The following is a 19,580-nucleotide window of genomic DNA, read 5'->3' as shown; positions in this document are numbered from 1 at the left end:
GACGGCAGGAGGGAGAAGAGATTGTATGAGGGGTGCATGGGGTCCTTCATAATGCTGCTTCCTTTGCAGATGCAGCGTGTAGTGTAAATATCTGTGATGGCTGGAAGAGAGACCCCGATGATCTTCTCAGCTGACCTCACTATCCACTTCAGGGCCTTGCGATCCGAGATGGTGCAATTTCCAAACCAGGCAGTGATGCAGCTGCTCAGGATGCTCTCAATACATCCCCTGTAGAATGTGATGAGGATGGGGAGGGGGTGGAAGATGGACTTTCCTCAGCCTTTGAAAAAGTAGAGTCGCTGCTGGGCTTTCTTTGCTATGGAGCTCGTTTTGAGGAACCAGGTGAGATTCTCCATCAGGTAAACACCAAGAAATTTGGTGCTCTTTACAATCTCTACCAAGGAGCTGTCGATGTTCAACGGGGAGTGGTTGCTCCGTGCCCTCCTGAATTCAACAACCATCTGTTTTGTTTTGTTCACATTAAGAGACAGGTTGTTGATTTAAGGTATTTATTATTTAAGGTAATCATTAGATTTTAGGTAACTATGGAAACGGTAGGTCTGGTCATCTTGTTAAGATTGTGAATTGATTGGAGAAAGGCCAAGTTTGATGGTATCCAAAAAAATATGGCAAATGTGGATTGGGGCAGGCTGTTTTCTAACAAAGGTGAGCTTTGCCAGATGATGCTGGAGAAATTGTAATGGGAGGTAAGGAGATGGCGGAGGAACGGAATGAGTATTTTGCATCACTGAGGAAGACATCAGCAATATACCGGACATTCACGGGTGTAAGGGAAGAGAAATATGCGCAGTCACAATTACGACAGAGGAAGTACTCAGGAAGCTGAATAGTCTAAGGGTAGATAAATATCCTGGACCAAATGGAATGCACCCTTGTGTTCTGAAGGAAGTAGCAGTGGGGAATGCGGAGACATCAGCAATGATCTTTCAAAAGTCGATAGATTCTGGCCTGGTTCCGGAGGACTGGAAGATTGTAAATGTCACTCTGCTATTTAAGAAGGGGTCAAGGAAGCAAAAAGGAAATTATAGACCTGTTAGCTTGACATCAGTGTTTGGGAAGTTGTTGCAGTCGATTGTCAAGGATGAGGTTACAGGGTACCTGGAGGCATATGACAAGATAGGCAAAAGGAAAATCCTGCCTGACAAACCCAGTGCAATTTTTTGAGGAAATTACAAGTAGGCTAGACAAGGGAGATGCAGTGGATGTTGTGTATTTGGATTTTCAGAAGGTCTTTGACAAGGTGCCACACCTGAGTCTGCTAAACATGATGAGTCCATGGAATCATGAGAGAGTTACATACGTGGATAGAGTGATGATTGATTGGCAGGAAACAGAGAGTGGGAATAAAGGGATCCCATTCTGGTTGGCTGCCAGTTACCAGTGGTGTTCCACAGGGGTCCGTGTTGGGGCCGCTTCTTTTTATGTTGTATACCAACGATTTGGATTATGGAATAGAAGGCTTTGTGGCCAAGTTTGCTGATGATACAAAGATAGGTGGAGGGGCCGGTAGTGCTGAGGAAACAGGGAGTCTCCAGAGAGACTTGGATAGATTGGGGGAATGGGCAAAGAAGTGGCAAATGAATTACAATGTCGCAAACTGTACGGTCATGCACTTTGGTAGAAAAAATAAATGGGCAGACTATTATTTAAATGGGGAGAGAATTCAAAGTTCTGGTTTCTTTTTAAATATTTTTGTTAATGTTTAAGCAAACATAAATTAAACATGAATACAGAGAGTTTGAGAGTACATAGTTAATAGTTTAACTAGACATTCAAATAGATGATAATCAATATATAATAACCTCCCAAACTCATGGTAGTTGTGAACAAAAGAAGAAAAAAAGAACCCAAAAAAAGAGAAAAAACAAACTAACCAACATGGGTCATTGCATTATGTCAAATATATACAGAAGTGCCAATAACTCCGAACCTCCATCCAAATAATTAAGGATAATAAAATTGAGGTTTAGGAAAAGACAATTTAACTCATATGAAAATGTTGAATAAATGGTCTCCAAGTTTCTTCAAATTTAACTGAAGGATCAAAAACAACGCTTCTAATTTTTTCTAAGCTCAAACAAGAGATAGTTTGAGAAAACCATTGAAATGTAGTTGGAGGATTAATTTCTTTCCAATTCAATAAAATAGATCTTCTAGCCATTAATGTAACAAATGCAATCATGTGTCGAGATGAGGGGGATAAACGACTATTATCCCCCAGTGGTAAACCAAAAATTGCAGTAATAGGATGCGGTTAGAAATTGATATTCAGAACTGTTGAAATAGTACTGAAAATATCTTTCCAGTAATTTTGCAAACAAGGGCAAGAAAATTAAGGAAATAGAAGCTTCATAAAAAGATTGTGGTGATTTACCTATAGTTAACGCATCTTTAAAAATTTTACAAAGCCAAGGAGAAAGTATAGAGGAAAAGGATTAAACAAATTCTACAGTATAACCATCCGGACCAGGAGCTTTACCGGAATTCATTGAAAAAGTAGCCTTTTTTATTTCAGTTTCCATAGTAGGTGCATCTAGGAATACACTATCCTCTGTTGTTAATTTTGGGATATTCAATTTTCTTAAAAATTCATCTATTATAGAAGAATCCTCAACAAATTCTGATTGATATAAAGAATTATAAAAATCTTGAAAGGCTTTATTTATCTCTTTATGGTCGATCGTCAGACTGCCATCTCGTTTACAAATCCTAGTAATTTGTTGTTTAACCAAAGCAGTTTTCAATTGATTAGCCAATAATTTGCCAGACTTATCTCCATTCACATAAAACTGGGTTCTAGATTTAATTAACTGATTTTCAATCAAAGAGGATAATAATAAACTATGCTCCATTTGCAGTTCCACTCATTCTTTATAAAGTTCTTTGCTGGGGGTCATTGAATAAATCTTATCAATTCCTTTGATTTTATCAGCCAATGTTAATATTTTAGAATTAGTTTGTTTCCTAACTCCAGCAGAGTATGAAATAATCTGTCCACAAATAAATGCTTTAAAAGTGTCCCATAAAATTCCATTTGTTGAGAAAAACAAATCAACTTGTTGTTTAATAAAATTAAGAAAGTCTAAGTCCTGCAATAAAATAGAGTTGAACCTCCAAGATTTAACATTAGTAGATGGGTCCATTGTCTTAATAGATAGCTTCAAAAGTGCATGGTCAGAAATGGTAATGGAGTCATATTTACAATCGATAACATCTGTAAGTAAACGGTGATCAGTAAAAAAGTAATCAATTCTTGAATAATTATGATAAACATGAGAAAAGTATGAAAACTCTTTGTCATTGGGGTGTAGAAAACGCCAAATTTTGGAAATTCCAGAATCAATCATAAAGGAATTAATAAGAGAGGCCGATTTATTCAGAAGAGCTTGGGTGGGCTTAGATCTATCCATCGAAGGGTTTAAACAACAGTTAAAATCCCCATCCATTATCAGCATGTACTGATTCAAATTAAGAAAGGATGTAAATAGACACTTAAAAAATTCAGGACAATCAGTGTTTGGAGCATAAACATTAACTAAAACAACTTCTTGATTAAAAAGTAGACCAGTAATAAGCAGAAATCTACCTTGTGGGTCTGAAATTGTTTCATAGTGTATTAAGGAGGTTGCAGAATCTATAAAAATGGAAACGCCTCTTACTTTGGCTTGGGAATTCGTGTGATACTGCTGGTCTTTCCAAAACCTAAAAAAGCGTTAACTATTCACCTTCCTCACATGAGTCTTTTGCACAAAGATAATATTAGCATTCATTCTGTGGAATACTTTGAATACTTTTTTCCATCTGATCGGATGATTTAAACCATTATTATTCCAAGAAACAAAATTAATAATCTTATCCATATTGTCAATATTTATTACAATCAACACATAAGGTAAAAAAAATGAACTTATGAATCCAGAAGAGGGAAGTAAGTTCAAGGAGGAACCAGAATTCATGACACTGCAACCATTTTTGTAGTTTTGAATCAGCACATGAAGTAAAATTAAGCGTGAAGCAAGCAAAAAGAAAAATCCCCCCCTCCCTCCATCCTCAAAACCCCAGGAAAAAAGCCAAAAAGAGGCAAGCAAGCAATCTAATACTGAATTTACCCCCATGTCTCAAGATAGCAACTCAAACAAAAAAAGTTAAATAAAAAATACAAACCACCCATACTATAAGATAGGGTTAGTATAACAAAAACTAAAGTATAAAATTAGTATTATATATATAAAACAAAATGATTTAAAAAAAATTAAAACGATAAAACCCATAAATGGATAATATTGTATTAGTGCTTTAAAAGAAAGTCCTTAAACTTATTCAGATACATTAAAACGGATGTGACGTTCCAAGCACTAAGGTCTTTCGGGAAGAAGAAACAACATTTTATTTTATTTTTTTAAAAATCTTAATATTTAAACGTTAAAAATATAAAAAACTGTATATGAACTTAAAAGAAAATGTTAATGAATAACTTTAAAAACTAACAGATTAATAATATAAAAAGAACAAACTCAGAATAAATCAAAAACGGACTTTTACTGTATAAGAAATACGTATAAGCCATCACATTTAAAAAAATCATCATTTTATAAAAGATCCAAATCTATAAACTAATTATTACATTAGTCAACCTGTAGAAACAATATAGTGTTATTCTTTAAGGAATCTTTGAGCATCCGCTGGAGATTTGAAAAGCCGATAAGTCCCATCATTGAGAGTAACTCTCAATTGTGCTGGAAATAACAGCACTTGCTTGCAGCCTTCCTGATGAATTTCTGTCATAACCAATTTAAAAGCCATTCTTGCCCTTAAAACTTCAGTACTATAGTCTTCCAGAATACGGAATTTAAAATCTTGAAAGCTGATCATACGCTTTTTCCGGGCAGCCCGAATCAAATGCTCTTTGGTATGAGGATAATGGATCCGGAGCATTACTTGTTGTGGTTTCATACCTGAAGCTGATTGAACACGAGAAATGCGATGTGCACGGTCGATTATTGGAGGGGTATCCAGTACTTCTGAGCTGAAGACATCCATTAAAAATTTGGTGAGATCGCCTTTCTCAAATTTTTCCGGAATCCCAATTATCCGGAGATTTTGTCTTCGAGAGTGGTTTTCAAGATCAGTGATTTTAGATGTATAATGATCCAGCTATTGAGAAGCCGAAGCTTGGTGGTGTTGCAGAGTTTCAATTTTGCGATCTCTCTGGCAAGCGGCAACTTCAAGAACTAAAATACTTGCTTGTTGTCTTTGTGAATCCAGTGTAAGTGATTGAAGTTTTGCATCTGTCTAAAATTTCATCGAACGTAGAAAGCTTTGAGGATAATTTACTCTCCAGTTTTTCAAGTCTGTCATCCATAAGCTTTGCAATTCCTTCTAAAGTTAATGGTTCTTTGATCTGTTTCGATTCCTTTGCTTTAGACATTTCAACGAATTGAAAATGATTCAAACAATTGAAAAAAATTTCATACATCTGAACCCCTTTAGAATAGGTATAAAAAGATCAATTAAGGGGTGTTTGTAGGTTAAAAAAAAGGTAAAAGGATTGGAGCAAAGCCTAAGACCGCTTCACTCCATAAGCGCCATCTTGAGACCTCCTCAAGTTCTGATATGCAACTAGACTTGGGAGTCCTCATGCAGGATACCCTTAAGGTTAACCTCCAGGTTGAGTCAGTGGTGAAGAAGGCAAATGCAATGTTGGCATTCATTTCTAGAGGAATATAGTATAGGAGCAGGGGTGTTATGCTGAGGCTCTATAAAGCACTGGTAAGACCTCACTTGGAATACTGTGTGCAGCTTTGGGCCTTTATTTAAGAAAGGATGTTCTGACGTTGGAGAGGGTTCAGAGAAGATTCACTAGAATGATTCCAGGAATGAGAGGGTTAACATTTGAGGAACATTTGACCGCTCTTGGACTGTACTCCTTGGAGCTTAGAAGAATGAGGGGGGACCTCATAGAAATATTTCAAATGTTGAAAGGCATGGACAGAGTGGATATGGCAAAGTTGTTTCCCATGGTGGGGGAGACTAGTACAAGAGGAACTGACTTGAGGATTGCAGGCCGCGCATTCAGAACAGAGATGAGAAAGAATTTTTTTAGCAAGAGGGTGGTGAATCTATTGAATTTGTTGCCACGGGCAGCATTGGGTGTATTTAAGGCAGAGATTGATAGGTAGTCAGGGAATCAAAGGTGATGGTGAGAAGGCGGGAGAATGGGACTAAAGGGGTGATTGGATCAGCTCATGATGAAATGGCTGAGCAGACTAGATGGGCCAAATGGCCGACTTCTGCTCCTTTGTCTTATGGCCCTATGGTCTTTGTAAGTGGGAGGCTTTCAAAAATGAAATTTTGAGATAAGGAGTTTGTACGTTCCTGTCAAAGTGAAAGCCAAGTATATCAGATTTAGGGAACTTTGGTTTTTCAGAGATATTGAGGCCCTGGTTAAGAAGAAGGAAGGTTATAACAGATATAGGCAGGTAGGAACAAATGAGGTACTTAAGGTGTATAAGAAATGCAAAGGAAACATTTAAGAAAGAAATCAGGATGGACCAATGAACGTATGAGGTTGCTTCAGCAGACAAGCTGAAGGAGAATCCAAAGGGCTTCTAGAGATATATTAAGAGCAAAAGGACAACATAGGACAAAATTGGTCCTCTGGAACATCAGAATGTAATGTATTTGTGGAGCCAGAAGAGATTGGGAAATCTTAGATAAATGTTTTGCATCTGTATCTGCTCGGGTGATGGACATATGTGAGGCAGATCGTCCCCCACCTTTTCGGCTCCATGCATAGACTACCAAAGGAGCAATTTTGTCCTTTGTTGTCCTTTTGTTCTATACAGATCACAGAAGAGGATGTGTTTGCTATCTTGAAGCAAATTAGGGTGAATAAATCCTCAGCACCTGACAGCTTTTTCCCTCGGTTCCTGTGGGTGGCTAGTGCTGAAATTGCAGGGGCTAAGAGGAGATATATCGAAAATTTTTAGCTATGGGTGAGGTGCTGGAGTTGTTGTTTCTCTAAAGTCTAATGTATTGAGTACAGGAACATGAAAAATTCTGCAGATGCTGTAAGTGCAAGGCAATACACATAAAATGCTGGAGGAACTCAGAATAATACAGTTTAGTACTAGATCAGGTCTGACCATTACATCATCACTGTGAGACACTTGTTGATGTTTCGGACTATATTATTCAGAGTGTATAGGGCAAGAATGCATTTTGTCCTCTTGATCTGATCATCCCTTTAATTCGAAACCACAAACATGAAACTGATTTCCATCCCAGTAGATTCTGACAACCTCTTAATCTGAAGGAAGGAGAGAGACAAGTGATACTGTAATTATAAATCAAGGAAATTACACATTATACATCCTTATCTATAATGAAACACAATTACTCATCATTAATTTCTCTGCTGTTCTTTGGGATCCTGCTGTGCACAGACTGGCTACTTTGTAACCCACACCACAAAATGGACACACACCACTGATGGAAATGCTCTGGGACTTCCTGAGGTTCTATTGTAACAACATTGTATTGATATCACTGCCCCCGACTGCAGATTATTACCTTCTCCTGCAGTGGCCAGTATTCATAAATCCACTTATGGTCATTTTCTTCTGTCCCTGATTGTTCAATGCTGGTCCCAATCATAACACTGTAAATAGCTGTAAATACAATAATAAGTTACAACAGAATGGTGATGATGCTGAAACAGACTAACAGAAAGTACTCACATTTCTGTGCCACGACAGTGTGTAACTCCTTCAACTGGTTCATTGTTTGGTCACTAATGGGGTCCTCAGAGCTAATATCAGAAACAAATGCGACTCTGTGAATTATGTTTTCCAGAATAACTGGATACTCATCAATATCAGAGTCAGGATTGAAATTCTGTAACTAAGTGGGACGATGAAGAACTGGTTACAGAGGAAGCAGCAGGAACACCGATGTTCACAATCTCTCAGCACTGAGGTGGCTGTTCAAATAACAGGGAATGCTGGGAACACTCGTCAGGTCAGGCAGGATCTTTGGAGAGAAGACCAGGTCAATGGTTTAGGTCCAGGTGGATCTGAAAATGAAGGAAATGTTCAGGTTGTAAGAAGGGTCACTGAGGAGAGTGGCAGACAGGAAAATGGGAATACCTTTGGGTAGATGAGACTAGGGTATACAATGGGATCAAATATTTCAGCATTATTGATAAAGGAACACGATTTGGAGAGAGCAGAGGAAAGAGTCAGTCCAAAATGTAATAGGCTCTGTTGATCAGAAGCAAACTATTCAAGTGTCTAGAAGATGTAGAAATAAGTGCACAAGGACAATAAAATAACTTAAGCCTAATTTATTCTCATAAAATAGAGAGCACAAATAAACTACACAGAATACTACATAGCAAGTCACAAGATTTCCACAAAAATGTCCTGGCTTACAATTCTTAGTCACTACTTGATGTCATTGGAGGAAATACAATTTCTAACTCATTCATGAATCTACCCCTAGGTCCGAGGCACCGATCACAATCTCCAGTCCCATTTGAAATCTGAAGAAAATCCAAAGAGGAGCTCAATATATCCACAAGCTTCACAACACAGAGACACAGAAACAGACAAACTCTCTGTTATTACATTCAGTTAGCCTGTTTACATAAAACACTCATCATCTGTCCATTAAAGGACTCTGCATACCCACATAAATCAATTAGACATTTTAATACTCACTTACCAATATCTCATAGCACACAACATTTGTTGAACTTTCAAAAGCACATGAATATATATACATACACATATATACATAATCAATAAGCCTGAATGCAGACATTAAGAAAGAACCCATCAAACTAGCTTTCAAAGTGAGCAATTGTGACTGCATACACATTTTATTGGTACCTGAAACTAAGAAAGGATCCAGCTACTCTCAATAAGCATTCTACAGACAATAACATGCTTCACATGCTACAAGATTAAAAAAAGTTAAATTGTTATTTTGATCCTACAGATATTCATCCACTGTTTTAAAACATTTAATACAATACACAAATTGTTGCCCAAATGGAGTCAGATGACAAATGAGTGAAGATCAGAATGATCTTGGTGTTTCAATCATAAAATATTAGCAGTTAGGTCTAGCAAGCAGGTGAAAAGGAAGATTGGATTCTGGGATTTATTGTAATGTCAGAGTTTATGGATACAGATGTGTTGCAGAAGGCCTGGGTGTTTTGGGCCTGTATTTCTTTGAGTTAAAGAGGAGTGACAGGCGTCCTTATTCAGGCAGAATACCTTGAGAGGCTTTAGAGGATAGATGTTGGGGCTTTCAGTATTTTTAAAGTCTCAAATGAGGGCAAGTAGTTACAAAATAAGTGGCCAATGGAGCTGTGTAGAAATGACTTCTCCCATAATGAGGTGAATCTTTGGATGTCTCTGTACCAGAGGACTGTGGAGACAGAGAAATATTTGAAAGAATAATGAATTGAGGAGTACCGGAAACTAACACAGAAGTGGAGTTGAGATCAGCCCTGGCAATATAGTTTGAAGTGGAAAATTCAGGAGCTGAGTGACCTATATGTTGTCCTATGTTCAATGCTGTCTAAGAATGGCTGGGGGATCAAACAAACAGTTTTCATTGCTCTTTCGTGGATCACTGGAACATAGCAGAAAAATTGGGACAAGGGATTTAACAACAGTGAGGAACTTGGGAAAGATCAGCATCATTAAGGAGATGTCTCTGGAGGAGAGCTAAAAGCAGACAAAAGCCCTGGTCTTTAATAATTTGTAGGAGTGATAATTCTGGAGGCAACACATCCAGGAATGTCTTTCAAACATTTTATAATTTTGGAACAGTCTCTGCAAATGTTAAGCTAGCATGTAATGTGTTGCTGGTCAGGGAAGCAGAGATATGGGAAATGGGAAACATCTGACTGCTTTCTGATTGGTCTGCTGTTCCAAATGGAATAACATGTGAATTAGTTCAGGCTCTGACCTGGTCACCATCCAATGATTCAGATGACTTTGTAGCCATGTGTCCAAGTTTACTGGATGAGCTCCCAGTGGATTTGTGAGATCTAGATTGGTGGGGATGACATCACATGAGAATGTAGGAAAGAGAAACATTTGAAATGATGAGAACCTGGGAGAATTAGTTCATGAAGAAACCTCAGGTCCATCAGGCAGTTGGGCAGGGAAACCCAATGTTGCCTCTTATTGCATGGGGCATGAAGGACAAAGGGATGATTGTTTATCTGCAGCTGTTCAGAGCCCCAGCAAGACCACATTTGGAGCACTCCAATGAAGAGTGTCCTTGAGCAAAACAGACAGACTCCTCGTCTGAGGCAGTTGGAGGTTGGAGAGCTCCAGAGAATGCAGGATAGAGAACTAGAGGAGAGAAGAGATGATAAGGGTGAAGAGAAAAAGGAAAAGTGGGGATCTCATTCATATAGTCACAACTGTCAGGTTAGTGTCCTGCTGTGGTATTGTGCTTTCCTCGGAATGTGGTGGGCTGGAGGAAGATTTGTAATATTCCAGTGTTGAATCAATTTAAATATAGTATATTTGTACATCAGGCAATCGAAGGAGGAAAAGAGATGACACCTGTGCTGTGATCCTGTTGAACAACTCTCTGTGTGAACAGAAGTAGCTGGTGGAAGTTGCTCACCAGGGAATGTTTGACGCTAACACTGTGGTTATGTGAATTCTCTGGCAACAATGGCGGAATTCACCTGATAAGATTCTTGATGGTCCTAATAAAAGGAAGCAAAGGAAAAAGTCAAACAGAACATCCTCCAGTGTCAATAGGATAAAAGTTTGCCAAGTAATGCTCAGAGCATTTACTGATCCCTGAGTGTGATGTGTAGGTGATGATGATGCCCTTTTCCTCACTGTCCTTCCCTTGTCCCTCTGGGCAATTGAGTTGTGGGTTTGGTGGGGGGGGAGCTTGATGTTGAATAGTCCTTGCTGAGTTGCTACAGATTAGCACATGGGCTGGTCATGTGATCTGGCACATCTCTGCCCTGTGGCATTTGTGGGTAGTCCAACCCTCCTCCATCTCATTGGTCTAACAGTGACCATGGAAGTACTGATTGGTATAAAAACTCGCCCGGTTCAGTGATGTCCTTTGGAAAGAACAGGTGCTCATCACACCTTCTCTGGTCCATAGATAACTCCACACCCACAGGGTTGATCACTGACAGGTTACAGCTCTTTATGCTCTACACACTGTTTATTTTCCCAATTACAAACTGAGAAATGAATCACAGAAATGTTACCTGCCCAACCTCACTGGTTCATGGTTGAAGTTCCCAGTGTCAGACTGGACAACGTCACTCCCACGCTCAGTGTACAGTTCTACACACACATGCTTCAGCCCCTGTACATGGATGGGTGGACGGGAGCTGATGGAACAAATCCCCTGGACCCAGATATTCTCCAGCTGCTCATTTACCTGCATCTCCAGTGACACAATCCCACATCCTGCTTTGGACAGTGTTTAATGGAGAGTATTTATGCAGGGAATTGGGACAGTTTCCACACTGGTTAATGCTGGTGTTTCTGTCAAATTCCAGCTTCCTCTCTCCGTCTCTCCCTTCAGTATATCCTTCTTATCCTTTCCCTACTGTCAGATTATCGATCCTCTCCCAGTGGGAGAGAGTTCCTCCTTCTCTCCTCTCTTTGAGGGAAGGTTTCCCATGAGTTCTGTGATTTCTAAATGACTGTCCTGTATGAATGACCCTGTGTCCCATTCCAGCAACAGTGGAAGCATTTTCTCCCATCAAACCCACAATAGTGAGCACCACCTCCAGGACCACTCTCAGCCTTCCCATTCCTAACTTGGTCCGTGTTGACCACTCCTTGTAAACTTCAAGTGTTGTCTGATCAAGGCTCATCGAAGGTTAACATAACCCCTCAACTCTGTTTACAGGGTCCCATTTGCTTCTCTGTGAACTTATTAATCTCCATTTGTACTGGTGTCACTGAGCACAGGTGATCCAGTGGGAGTGGGGAAGTGTACATCATCTCCCTGGTCTCAAACACCTCTGCAGTGTTCCTTTCAGAAGGCTGAAGATTATATCTGAGTTCAGCCGGGGTGATTCTGATTTTGCTTATAACTAGATGTTTAACTTTCCTTCTAGAAGAATGTATGTATTTCTTCAAAAGATGTTTTATAGTGTTTTAACTTGCTGTGCAAAAATCTAAAACATGAATAATCATCTGAGTGGAAAAGTCTATACATCTGTCTGCTATGAACCCAAGCTTTGTGTGAATATCTGCTTGCTATTTTTCTTAATTGCTCAAAAATTAGAAAAAAAAGTCAGGCAGAACATGTTGTCTTATTTACTCTGAATATTTCTTTCATCTTTCACTCAAAACTGGGCCAAGTGAAAATTTTACTGTCTGTCTGATGACATTTTTTATGAATTAGGATGGTTGAGACTAGAACTAGAGGTCATGGGTTAATGGAGAAAGGTGAAATGTTTAAGAGGAACATGCAGGGGGACTCTTCACTCAAAGGGTGTGGAATGAGCTGCCAGTGGAAGTTTGATTTCTGCATTTAAAGAAGTCTGGATGTATACATGAATGGGAGGAGTATGAAGGTCTCTGTCACAGGTGTGGGTTGATGGAACTTGGTAGATGCGTAGTTCACATGGACTAGATGGGCTGAAGGACCTGTTTCTGTATTGCAGTGCTCTATGGCTCTGAGTTTTGAGATACTGGTGAAACTTCAGGTGGGGATCTACATGAAGATGTGTCAGCACACTGTGAGAAAGAGGTAGCAATGCTGAAGGATGAGATACATCAAGATCTTGTATTTCCACCATGGAATAGAGAGCCTAGGTTTTTTCTATCTGGAGCAGAGATTTAGAAATTAAAACTTCCAAGTAAATTTTTTTGCCGAAGTAAATATATGTTATCACATACAACACTGGGATTAATTTTCTTGTAGGCATACACAATAAATCTACAGAATAATAACCAAAACAGAATCAATGAATAACAACAGCAAATTAGACATTCAACCAGTGTGCAAGACAACAAACTGTAAATACAAAAAAAATGAAATAATAATAAGTAAATAAGCAATAAATATTTAAATAATGAGATGCAATCCTTGAAAATGAATCCATAGATTGTGAGAACATCGCAGTGATGGGGCAAGTGAAGTTATCCTCTTTGGTTCAAGAACCTGATGTCTGAGGGGTAGCAACTGTTTCTGAACCTGGTGGTGTGAGTCCTGAGACTCCAATAGCTTATTCTTGATGGTAGCACTGAGAAGAGAACTTGTTTTTGGTGGTGGGTGTCCCTGATGATGGACACTTCCTTCCAGTGACAAAGCTTCATGTAGATGTGCTCAATGCTGGTTAGGGCTTTACCTGTGATGGACTGGACCATATCAACTACTTATTTCCATTTCCCTTTAAGGGCGTTGGTGTTTCTAAACCGGGGTGTGATGCAGTCAGTTCATATACTCAGTACTACACATCTATAGACATTTACCAGAGTTTTAGAGATCATGCTGAATCTACTCATCTCCTGACAAAGTAGAGGAACAGCCATACTTTCTCATAATGGCTCAGGTGCCTGGCCCAGGACAGGTCCTACAAAGTAATGACACAGAGGAATTTAAACTTGTTGACCCTCTCCAACTCTGATCCTCTGATGAAGACTGGCTCATGGACCTCTGGTTTCCTTCTCATGAAGTCAGTCTGTTCTGGGCCTGTTGCTTCAGGAGGAAAATTGGAGCGTATCCACACTGCTTCGCAGGCAGGAGTTATATGTTTCATCACCAACCTCTGAAAACACAACCACTGTGTATGTAAGTGCTCCTCAATAATGGTCATTGAGACAGGTCACCACGTTCTTCTTATGTACTGTTATAAGTGAGGCGGGTACCTCAGACTGCTGAAGCGAGAGGTTAAAGATCGCAGTAAACACTCTAGCCAGTTGATCAGCTCAGATCTTTATTTCTTGGTAAGATACCCTGTCTGTGTGAGATGTTCTTTGTGGGTTCACTATCCTGAATGCTGTTAGCACATCAGCGACAGAGACTAAAATCACGGGATCTTCGGGGCAATGGGAGTTTGTGATGGTCAAAGCAAGCACAGATCACAGTGAGCTCATCTGGCAGTGAAGCCTTGCTGTCACTTATGTCACTTGATTCAACTGTATAAGAGGTCATTGTATTCAAGTCTTGCCACAATTGTCAAACATCATTCATTGATTCGAGTTTAGTCCAGTATTACCACTTCACCCATGAACTGGCTGTCCAGAGATCATACTTGGACTTCTTATAACTTTCTTGGTCACCAGACTTGAATCCCTCTGATGTCTGATCTGTCTCCCAGCAGACTGCAGATCTCAGGGTTTATCCAGGGCTTGTGATGGGAGATAAACTCATCTACAACTGTTTTAATTAAGTCTGTTAAAAGCATGGTATATTCATTCAGAGCTACAGATGAGGTTAAGAATAAGAGTCTCCATAGTTGAGGAACATTACATTTGGAGGGGCACAGAGAGGGTGCTGGGGGAACTCGTGTGTGTCAGGTGTCGTCTGTGGAAAGGAATGAAGAGTCGATATTTCGAGCTGACTCCCTTCGTCAAGAGACTCCATGAGGCCCAGTGCTGGTGTGTTGTGTATTTGATAGTTCAGTAAGCTTGTATATATTGTCTGCTTAATCATTCCTGTTCATTTCAATAATTATTTATAGGTTATGTTTAATTGCATATGTCATCACCTACCATGTGATATGTGCACACCTTGTTTAAGGTACAGGCAAAGTCAGAGTCATATTTCGGAATCTTGTGTCCTTCTTGAATTACTTTAATGTTTTGAAGTTACAAAATATAACATTGGTGATGAGCTATTTTTAAAACAAATCCAGGATGGTACTGACCTATTAAAGCAGAGTGAAATGTTCAAACAAAGAAAGACTGCAGAGAGGAATGGTGAAACAGAGCAGCTCGTGTCTTCAGAAGAGAAAATCTGATCAAGTTTTTTAAAGTAAATGGGGAAAAAATGGAAGAATTCAGGTTTAATAAACTGTGAGTACTGGGTGATAATAATCAGTGTAAAAGATCAGAAATAGCTGACTACAATGGAAAGATTGATGAGTTTGATTATACAACAGGTAACTGGCTCATGTACACTGAACTATTGGAACAATATTTTGAAACAAGTGAAATAGCCAATGAGAAGCCAGTACTAATTTTGCGAAGTGCATTTGGTTTAAAGGCAAACAGTTTGCTTTGAAGTTTGACTGCTCCAACCAAACCATCAGAAGTGAACTTTGCTGTTATTGTAAAAGTGATTAGTTTTGGTTTCATAAGCAGAATTAAAAGGAAACTGAGTCAATTTCAGCATACCTGCTGAATTGAAGAGATTGTCTGAGTATTGTCAGCTCAGTAATTGGCTTAATGAAACACTGAGGGATTGTTTAGTTTGTGGAATCTTGAACAAAAGCATTCAACAATGGTTTCTAACTGAAGCACAACTTATATTTCAAAGAGCAGTGGAAATTTCTGTTTCAATGGAAACTACAGAGACATAATTCAGTTGCTTTCAGGAATGAAAGTGAATGTCAATAAAATTGTAGCTTCCAAACAGAAAGCAACTTGACTAAACAAATTGTGTTACCATTGTGGTAGGGTTCACATCCACCAAACAAATGCAGATTTAAAGTTGCAACTTGCAGAAAATGCAAAGTAGGACACATACAAAGAGCATGTCAGGCAGACAAGTAAATGGGGAATGCTGGGAAGGAGAAGAGGTAAAAGTTCAAGTTGCAGATTCAAGAAGAGCAGCAATCTGCATACAGCTAATGAAAAAGCTGATAATGATGACAGTGACACATTTCTGGAGAGGGTGGTGGAAGCAGAGTCCTGACAACATTTAACACATGACTGGAGAAACACTTAAATCACTGAGCATAGAAGGCTATAGTGCTGAAAGATGGGATTAAAACAAAGTGGATTCTGATTGGTCATTGGATATTATGAGCCAAATTGCCTGTTTCCCTGCTGTATGACAAATATAAAGTTTGCTTTTCCCTGCTTATAGACTTCTTTTTGGAGTACCTATCTCATATTTGTCCAAAGGAATAAAACAATCAATTAAACTGAAGCAAGCACTAAGACTGAATTTCTTGCTCTTCCTTTCAAATTGTACTGTACCTTTTCAGTTTTAGAAGTGTATTTTTCTAGAATGTCACCTGTTGTACAAGAGAGGTGAAGATATTTCTGATCCATGCTGAGCTGAACATTTGCAACTTCCCAAAACAGTCAATGAAGCATTAGTGTAATGAAGATGTAAGGATGACTCTGGCAGTGGTTTCAGTATGGAAACAGTGGCATGACTGAATTGCATACTTCCCTTACTGACAATTGTGTAATATAGACAATCCTTTCAATTCTGATTCCAAGGACTGAATGTGATCAGAGCGTTTCTCAAGCACTTTACAGGCAATGAGCATCTGACCTACGCTAAACTTTCAGAAGAAAACATTTTTGCTCAAAGTATTTTAATCCATTTATCTGTTAATTTATATTAAGCTCTTCACGAGTAAAAATAAACCTTTTCTATTCACCTAATAAATTTTTAAGCCTATGTTGAATATCTGCTCTACCTTTCCTGCTGTACAGAAAACAATCCCACATCATTGAAATGCTCTGATTCTGAAGACATCATATTGATTTCCTCTAATTGTGTTCACTGTTACTTTACTTTCTTTTTCAATATTTTTATTGATTAATTTATACATACAGTAATATGAAGTGTAAACAAATATATATTATAGGTCCAAGGATAACGTAATACCAAATACATTATACGTGCAATCTTATTACTGCATATTCCGATAAGTTAAATTAGATAAGTTCAAGCATTGAAATAGAATATTCTATGAGGCTCCTACTGACAATCTGATGAACTAAAGATCATTTCCAAATATGGAGTTGTGTGTGAGATGTTCTCTGTTAAGATAGAGCATGCAGATTTATGAAGAGGGCAGCAAAATCTGCCACGTTAGCCAGGTAGGCCCAAGGCAAAAACATTGAAACAGAACAGTGTCAACTAAAAAGGAAAGAAAATAAGAATAGGGGATGGGGGTGTGGTTCAGATGTAAGAACTCTGGAGAGTAACAATCATGGGGAAGCCCACACCCCCATGCCAAATATAGGGAGAAGGAGGATTAACCTTGTTTCCAATGGGAGATTCCTTATCTACGTTTTATAACTTGGAATTTTGGTTTGCGTGAGTTCTGGCACAAAACGGACAATAGCATTCATGACATCAATTGCTGGCTGGTATTAACATAGTTACAGTGATAGTTGTACAGGAGAAAACTGTCAATCAGTTACAAGTTGTGGCATGGATTGTCTGATTTATGAGTTGTGTTGGGAATTGCCTGATTTAAGGTCAGTTTGTGATTAGTCAACAAGTCCTTGAATCTGCAAGGTGTGGTCTCCATGGGTTCGGGAGGAGGTGTTAAAAAGGCTTTCTGGCTTGCTGAACTATTTTGTATAGTTGCTGCCTGGTATATTGAGGATTGTAGGACCAAGTCACTGACATGAACCCTGCGTGCTCTCTGCCCATGACACTGATCCTGACTCTGATCTGGGTCCCTGACACAGACCCCAAATGTGATCCTGTCCTGAACTTGACCACATGGCTATGGCCAAATTTCAGCATGCCCAGGCCCCTCTTCAGTTCTTCAGCTTTCCATCCAATCACAGTGTATCAGCCACAGTCTTCTTTCTCATCCTTTCTCAGTCCTGTGTGGTTGACGGGAGGACCGGGCTGTTTCATCAAATGAGATTGTAGGAGAGATTCCTTACACTTAGTGTAAGGCAGGATGGGGGGAAGACATGGTCAGATGGAAGGCAGAAAAAAGTAGTAAACAAATGGGATGATGGTACAAGGGATTAGAGAGTGGTCATGGAGTTGAGGGAAACAAAGAGAGGGTGTCCTCATTTCTTGTTGTCTGAAATACTGGGGTAGCATTATGATCTGAAGTTATTGAACTCACTGAGTGCAAAAACTGCTGAATCAAAGGATGTGTATTCATTAAATCATAAATTATTTGGGGTACCACAGTAGCATAGTGGTTAGCGTGACTGACACCATTACAACTCAGGGCAATACAGTTTGGAGTTTATTCCAAACCTCCTCTGTGAGGAGACTCTGTACATCCTCCCCATGGATTATGTGGGATTTCTCTTCATTCTCCAGTTTCCTCCTGCAGTCCAAAGATGTTCCAGCTATCATTGCCTCATGGCTGTGGAGACCAAGTCATTCAGTATATTTAAAATGGATGTCAATAGGTTCTTGATTAGTCAAGGTGTCAAAGTTTATGGAGAGAAGGCAGGAGAATGAGTTCACTGTCGGAAGTGGTTCTTACAGCTGTGGACACTGTCTTCTTCTTTCACTTCCACAAGTCTAGTTTGATCTAAATTCATTGATTAGAGAGCTTAAGGTGAAAAAGCCACAGGGGCAAGTGATCATAGTATGATCAATTAACCCATAAATTTGAGAAGTTAAGGTCAGATTTATCAGAATTACAGTGAAGTGAAGGGAATTAAAGAGGCATGAGAGAGGAGTTGATCAGAATTGATTGGAAAAGAACATTGGCATGGATGATGGCAGAAAAGCAATGGCTGGAATTTCTGGAAGCAATTTGGAAGACACAGGATATATACTGTAAGTAGGCATATGGTGTGTAAGCATTCATCAACCATGGGATTGAGTTCAAGAGTCGTGAGGTAACATTACAGCTAAGTGGTCAGACCCCACTTGGAGTTCTGAGTTCATTTCAGGTCACGTCACTAGAGAAAGGATGTGGACACTATAGAGAGAGTCCAGAAGAGATTTACAAGGATGTTGCCTGGATTGTAGGGCATACCTTATGAGAATAGGTTGAGTGAACTTGGCCTTTTTTCTTGGAGTGACAAAGGATGAGAGGTGTATAAGATGAGGGGCATTGATCAGGTGAATAGCCAAAGGCTGTTTCCCAGAGCTGAAATGGCTAACACGAGGGGACATAGTTTTAAGGAGCTTGGAACTAGGTACCAAGTGGATGTCAGCGGTAAGTTTTTCACACAGAGAGTGGTGAGTATGTGAAATGTGGTGCTGGCCATGGTGGTGGAAGCAGATACAACAGGGTATTCTAAGAGCCTCAGATAGGTTCATGAAACTTAGGAAAATAGTGGGCTATGTGCTAGGGAAATTCTTGGCAGTTTCTGGAGCAGGTTATGTAGTTGGCACAACGGTGTGGGCTGAGGGACCTGTAATGTGCTGTTGATTACTATGTTCTATATAACAGCAAATGAGAGAGAGACTATTTAAATGACAGCACCTCTCACAGCAGTGAGAGAAACTGGTCAAATACAGGTAGACAGTGCTGAAAACCTGCTCACCTTCCACTCTCTTCCTTGTTGATTTCAATCTTCTTGGATGCTTTAATCAATGAGATTGGTGAGAAATGAATTTGATCATGGGGTCACATCCCTTCTTCACCTCCAGGCTGCACACTTTGCTCAAAATATCACCAAGCACTCTTGAAGACAATTGCT

The 19,580-nt window shown here is 39.3% G+C and overlaps 1 pseudogene; it reads left to right on the top strand.

Annotated features, from left to right (window-relative positions):
- The window catches only part of LOC132400902 (uncharacterized), a 97,975-nt pseudogene that overhangs the window by 70,302 nt on the left and 8,093 nt on the right, over positions 1-19,580 (top strand).

Source organism: Hypanus sabinus, chromosome 1 (assembly GCF_030144855.1).
Source record: "Hypanus sabinus isolate sHypSab1 chromosome 1, sHypSab1.hap1, whole genome shotgun sequence".
NCBI lineage: Eukaryota > Metazoa > Chordata > Chondrichthyes > Myliobatiformes > Dasyatidae > Hypanus > Hypanus sabinus.
Note: the sequence above shows the minus strand (reverse complement) of the source record. Positions and strands in the feature narration are given on the sequence as shown.